At 43.6% G+C, this 6,024-nt stretch overlaps 1 protein-coding gene across 1 annotated transcript in view; it reads left to right on the forward strand.

Annotated features, from left to right (window-relative positions):
• The first annotated feature begins 4,078 nt into the window (after positions 1 to 4,078).
• Positions 4,079 to 6,024, forward strand: part of Ralbp1 (ralA binding protein 1) — a 24,725-nt gene continuing 22,779 nt past the window's right edge. Inside the window, exon 1 of the mRNA XM_019209686.1 lies at positions 4,079 to 4,225. The gene's annotated coding sequence lies outside the window, so the exon portion shown is untranslated. The remainder of the gene's footprint in view (positions 4,226 to 6,024) is intronic.

Genomic DNA, 6,024 nt, shown 5'->3' on the forward strand with positions numbered 1-6,024 from the left:
CGGGGCGCGGGCCCGACTCGGGGTCCAGCGGGGTGGACGGGCCGGCCTGGAGTCCCCGTTCCCTTTCCCGGCCGTTCCTAAGGATGTTTGTGCCGCGAGGCCCTTAATTGAGGTCAGCCCGTTGTCCTTTCCTTCTTTCCAGTTTGACCCGGTGAAACAGGTTTTGCAGCCCCTCGGTCTTCCGGTTCTGCCGCTGCGGGCTCAGGTTCTGGGATTCAGCAGTGCCCAGCGGCCCTCCCAGCGTGCAACGTTTGCCCCGAGGCCGGGTAGCTCTTGTAGTTCTGCACATCGCTGAAATTTCAGTTGGAGGGGGAATACTTGGGGTTGGGGCACTGTTGAGCCCCTTGGGTACGCTTTCACGGGGTTCTTGGAGGGAGTGGACGGGTTTGAATGCTGCACGCAGTATTCATCATCTTTGGCAGTTATTCACAAAACATTCAAGTGTTGATAAGAAGCCCTCTGGTTTGATGTTCGGGGAGACAGACCTTCTCAAAGAAGAAATGACACTGCGAGTGAGAAATGTAGCCTTGTCCCTCTTGGGAACTGTGTACGTGATTTGTCGATAATTCCTTTCTGGGAAGTTTCCTGAAAGTAGGCTGTACTGGCAGTAGTCGGGTAGGAAGAAAGTCAGTAGGTTAGTTCCCGTTTTCTTTCAGAGTGTGCCAAGGTCCAAGGGGATAGGCTAGTTTAAGTCACTAAGGGTAAGAATTTTTATTTTTAAAAAAGTATCTAGGAACTACATAAGAGAACTTAATTCGCCATCTCTTCAAAATGTTTCTTACAGATCTATAGCGAATGTTTTCTCCTCAATTTAGATGTGGTACAAGAAAGGGCACATTAACCTTAGCTTGTACTTATATTTGCAGAGAGAGAGATTAGGTCCCTAAAGTTACCTGAAAGTAACTTTTTCTTTGTCAAAAGAAAATCTCTCATAGGTGCTTGTGTATGTAAGAAGGAACAAGGAAAATGCAAATTATGTATAATGCAGGAATTACTGTGTCAGGTGGAAGGACCTGAAGATGGGTAAGTCCACACTGCCTCCAGGTGGTCAGGCTTAATCTCTTGCTTGAACAGTGAACAAGTACCAGGTGCATGCCCCCCTCAGCAGCCCCAGGGCTAGTGTTGGAAACCAGGGCCACAGACATGCTAGGAGAGCCCTACCAGTGAGCACACCCCAGCCCACAAGTACAGTATGTTTTTAAGAGTGCCTTGATGGGAGAAAGCATGGGTGTACAGAGGAGCTAGAAAGCAAAGATGAGATGGTGGAGGGGGCAGTAATTAAGAAAACCTTTAAATAGAAGGTGATGGAAACTACTGGACAGGCACAGAAACCATCGGCATTTGGGTAGAAGGAACAGTGTTGGCAAAAGCATCGCAAACTGTATTGCAGGATCTGCAAGGGGTATATCTAGTTAGAAGATAAGAAGGTGGGGAGACACCAAACTGGGAAGGTAGGCAGGGGCCAAATTCTGGATAGAGGTGGTCTTGTACACCATCAGAGAAATTTCAGCTTTTCTTATAAGCAAGTAGTGGGCACTGAGACAGGATGAAAAGGAGAGATCTAAACTGGCTCAACCCATTTTTAACTCCCTGTCTGTAACAGGCACTGTATTAGGTACTGTATATTTTATTTTACCTGAAGCTTAAGGACTAAGCACGATTGAGATAGAGATTGAGGAAAGGAACTTAGACCAAAGCAGAGTTGAACGGACATGTGGCACAAGACAGCATGGGACACTTGGAGGAGTAGGAAGTTTTCCACAGCTGTGGCCATTGTAATAAGTAACAGACAAGGCTGCAGATAGGTCCTCAAAAATGCTTCCTGACACTCTAGGGCTTTTAGTGTTTTTTCCTATGGGTGATAATAGGGTTTACAGCTATTACTCAGGAAAGAAGCATGATAATGTTTTCATTTCAGAAAAGTCATTCTAGAATTGCAGAGTAGAGATTTTAGGAAGTATGGAGGTTGTTTAAGATTGGGTGCAGAAAGCCTGGTTAAGAGATTTTGACACTTGAGATGGGTGATAACTCTTAAGAGTCAGTTGCGATGCAGAGGAGTAGGTTAACAGCACAGGTATTTATAGAGTACAGTTTATAGGATTCAGCAACAGTTGGATTTGGGGAATGGGGGGAGAAATAACAGGATTAGATGACCTGGATCTCAGCTTGGGTACTTGAGTAGACAATGATGAAGTATACTGAGATGGAATTCAGGGAGGGCAGCAAATTGGAAAGGAACATTTTTTTGAACTTTGGACATGTTATTTTTTTCTCAGTGTGTGGTTGAACCCAGGGCCTTTGCCCTGATCTACAACCCAGTCTCCTCTTTATTTTTAATTTTTTTTTGTTTTTTGAGACAGGGTCTCACTATGTAGATGAGACTGACCTGGAACTCACTAGGTAGCCCAGGCTGGTCTTGAATTCACAGTGATCCTCCTGCTCCAGTCTCCCAAGTGCTGGATTACAGGCATGTGCCACCACACCCCGGCTATTTTTAATTTTGAGACAGGGTTTCGCTAAGTCACTAAATTATTTAAGTTGGCTTTGAACTTGTGATCTTCCTGCCTCGCCCTCCCCAGTACTGGGATTCCACCACACCTGCTGAGTTTTGAACCTAGTAGGAATTATCTGTGAACTCCCCCTGATGGAATCACCTGCTACAGAGTTGCATGTGTGAATTTGGGGTATGAAAGGGAGCTGTTGATCTGCAAGTCAACAGACTGTTTTAGCTGATAGCTGAAGCCTTTGGTTTCTGAAACATCACACAGGAAACGTTTACTGACTAGCTGATGGTTCTGTAAATAGGTCTTGAGAACAATAGAGAGGGCCAGGGATTTAGCTTGGTGGTTCTGCCACCTGCCTTGCAAGCACAAGGACCAGACCAGAGTTCGATCCCCGGAACCCCCCGCCCCAGAACAAATAGCTAGAGGAAGCTAGGTAGAGGAAAAAGAACTGGAAAGGAAACTCCTAAATGTTCAGAGATGTAGAGAAATCATGAAGAAATGTCATAGAAGCCAAAGTAAGGTTATTGTAAAGGGAAGCTCTACTTCACAACTCTCCAGAAAAAAGTAAAAACATTAAAGGAAATCCTTGATTATTGAATGAAAATTTAAATTTATTTTTAGTACTGGAATTGAACCCCAGGCCTCTTGCATGCCAGTTAAATGTGTAACTACTGAGGTACATCGTCATCCTTTATATTTTGTGACAGCATCTGGCTAAGTTGTCCTGACTGGCCTTGAAGTTGCAGTCCTGCTGCAGCCTCTGGAGTAGCTGGGGTTACAGTTAGGTGCTACCACACCTGGCCTGGGAAATGCTATTTTAAGTGTTCTATGTAGTGCAGTGAAACAAGGATTATTAAGAGTCTGTTGGGTTTGGTGACTAAGAAGTTAGTGAGTTTGATAACTAAGTAGTAGCACTTTGTTAGAATGATTAGGGAACGGGCTCAGTTTTCATTGAGCAGAGGAGTTCATGGGAAATCAGTGGAGAGAAAGCAAATACGAATTTTTTTTTAATTTTGAAGAATAAAAACATCTTAATGGTGAAGGGAAGAATGGAAAGAGGTGGCAGCAAAAAGTGATAAAGGATTGAGGGAAGAATTTCTAACATGACAGAGACTTGAACCTGCTTTTCTAAAACACATTTATTGAAATTTAGTTCATATAGCCATAAAATTAACCCTTTTATTTTTTATTTTAAATTTTGAGACAGAGTTGACCTGTAACTTTAGATTCTCTTCCTTCAGCCTCCTGAGTGGCTGGGATTATAGTTATGCACCACTGTGCCTGGCTGAGTTGATCCTTTTAAAATGTACAGTTCAGTGATATTAACAGAGTTTGCAGCCATCACTAAAACAATCAGTTTTTAGGACATTTTCATTATCTTTCCAGAGGAAAACTCTTACCTCTTAGCTGTCTCTGCTTGCACATTAAAGTACTTTCTGTTGCTGTTGTTTTGCCGGTTGTGGACATTTCATGAATGAAATCTTATGAGTGATCTTTTGTGACTGACTTCTTTCACCTAGCACATTTTCAGAGATCATCCATAATGAATAATTCTCTATTTTCTGGATATACAGGTTGAGCACCCCTAATCTGAAAATACCAAATTCATAATGTTCCAGTGTGTGCTAGTTTGAGAATTTTGGATTAATGCCCATCCAGAGGAATTTATGCATATATTTTCAAGTCTTCGACCCTGAAATCTGAAACACTTCTGGCTCCAGGTATATCACAGAAGGGATACTCAGCTTGTGCCACATTTTGTTTATCCACTCATAGGTTGATGAATGTTTAAATAAATACTTTTTGGTTAATCTGTATAATGCCGGGTGAATATTCATGTACAGCTCTTAGTGTGGGTATATGTTTCCTTTCTTGTGGGTATATTCATAGGCATAGAATTGCTGGGGTGATATAATAAAAAATTATATAGGATTTAGTCTTTGTTCCTGATTCCTAGCCCAGAACTTTTAGGATTCTTGGAGTCTCCTGAAGACAGTGGCCAGTCCCCTTTTACTTGCAATTTTGCTTTTAGCTGTTAAAGTTACCTGTACCGAACCACAGTCCTCAAAAATCAAGTGGGAGTTCTAAAAATAACCAATTTATGAGTTTTAAATTGCGCAGTTCTGATGAGTGATGAAATCTTGGTCTGTCTCACTTGGGATGCGATGTCCCTTTGTCCGTACACATACCCAGCTGTGTGCACTACCTGTCTGTTAGTCACGCAGCATCCTCCTCGGTTATTAGTTCTGCTGCTGTGGATTTGAAGTGCTAGTGTTCTGATAACCCCTGTGCAGTGGCTTACCACCATGTCACAGTGCCTGCACCGTCCGCCTCCCTTCATCTTACCACTTCAGTGTTGTAGTGTCTCATGCCCTTACAAGAAAAGGGTGCACTACAGTAAGGCATTTTGAGAGATTGCGATCACATTCATGTGACTTTTACTAGTCTGTTGTCAGCACTGTTCTATTTTATAAATTATTGTTGCTCTCTCACTGTGCGTACTTTATGCGTTAAACTCTACTGTAAGGTCTGTGTGTGTAGTGAAATCAGTTTCAGGCACCCACTGGAACCTTGGGAAGTAACCCTCCATGGATAAGCAGGGAGTGTCTTGTTACTCTCAGTAGGCCTCTTCTGATCACACCTGAGTTTATGCTAACAAGTAACCTCAGGAAGGGGCTGCATGCCAGAGGAGCCAACCACATGACTGGAACTTTCTGCCCAAGCCCTGTGTGGGAGCAGGTGTGGGGTGCACATTGACCTCAGTCAGTCATGAGATGGTGTCCCTGTGTGCTTCACAGTGCTTCTGGTTGGCGAGTATACTGGTCATGAGCGGCTGTCGCATGGTGATGTCACTGGAAGGAGTTCCTGCTCCTGCTGTCCTCTGGTCCTCATCTGTGTACCCTCTTCATGTAGCTCTTCATTTGTTCCTTTATATCCTTTACATGAACTAGTAAATGTGAATGAAGTGTGTCCCTCAGTTTTGTGAGCCACTTTTGCATATTACTGAATCTGTGTCAGAGGTTTCTGGCTGTTTGCCTAGAAGCACAGGTGCTGAGCAGTATGGCACGCATGCCTAGCAGCTGAAGTGAGGCAGTCTTGTGGACAGACCTTTAAACCTCAGGTGTCTGACTTTAATTCTTGGGAGTGTGTCAGAATTCAGTTGAATTAGAGGGCACTTGGTATCTGAAGAGTTTTGGTGTGGAAAAAAATACATGTGGTGTCAGAAGTGAGAAAATGACTTGTATGGTGACCCTGGTGTTTAACGCTCATGTGGGTCTGAATTTTGTCCAGTGCCGTTGCATGTCAGCACAGAGGACTCCCTTCACCATGTCTTGTGGGGTGTGTCTTCTAGACTTTTCTCAGCTTTTCTTTTTTGTTTGTTTGTTTGTTTGTTTTCTGAGATAAGGTCTCACTCTGTAGCCCAGGCTGGCCTCCTCCTCATGGAGAGCCTCCTGCCTCAGCAGGTATGTGCCGTCATATCTGGCTTCAGTTTTTCTTAATCTAGAGTGGCTAGAGTGGG

This window comes from Fukomys damarensis, unplaced genomic scaffold, assembly GCF_012274545.1.
Source record: "Fukomys damarensis isolate Sample0158 unplaced genomic scaffold, DMR_v1.0_HiC HiC_scaffold_30, whole genome shotgun sequence".
Classification (NCBI taxonomy): Eukaryota; Metazoa; Chordata; class Mammalia; order Rodentia; family Bathyergidae; genus Fukomys; species Fukomys damarensis.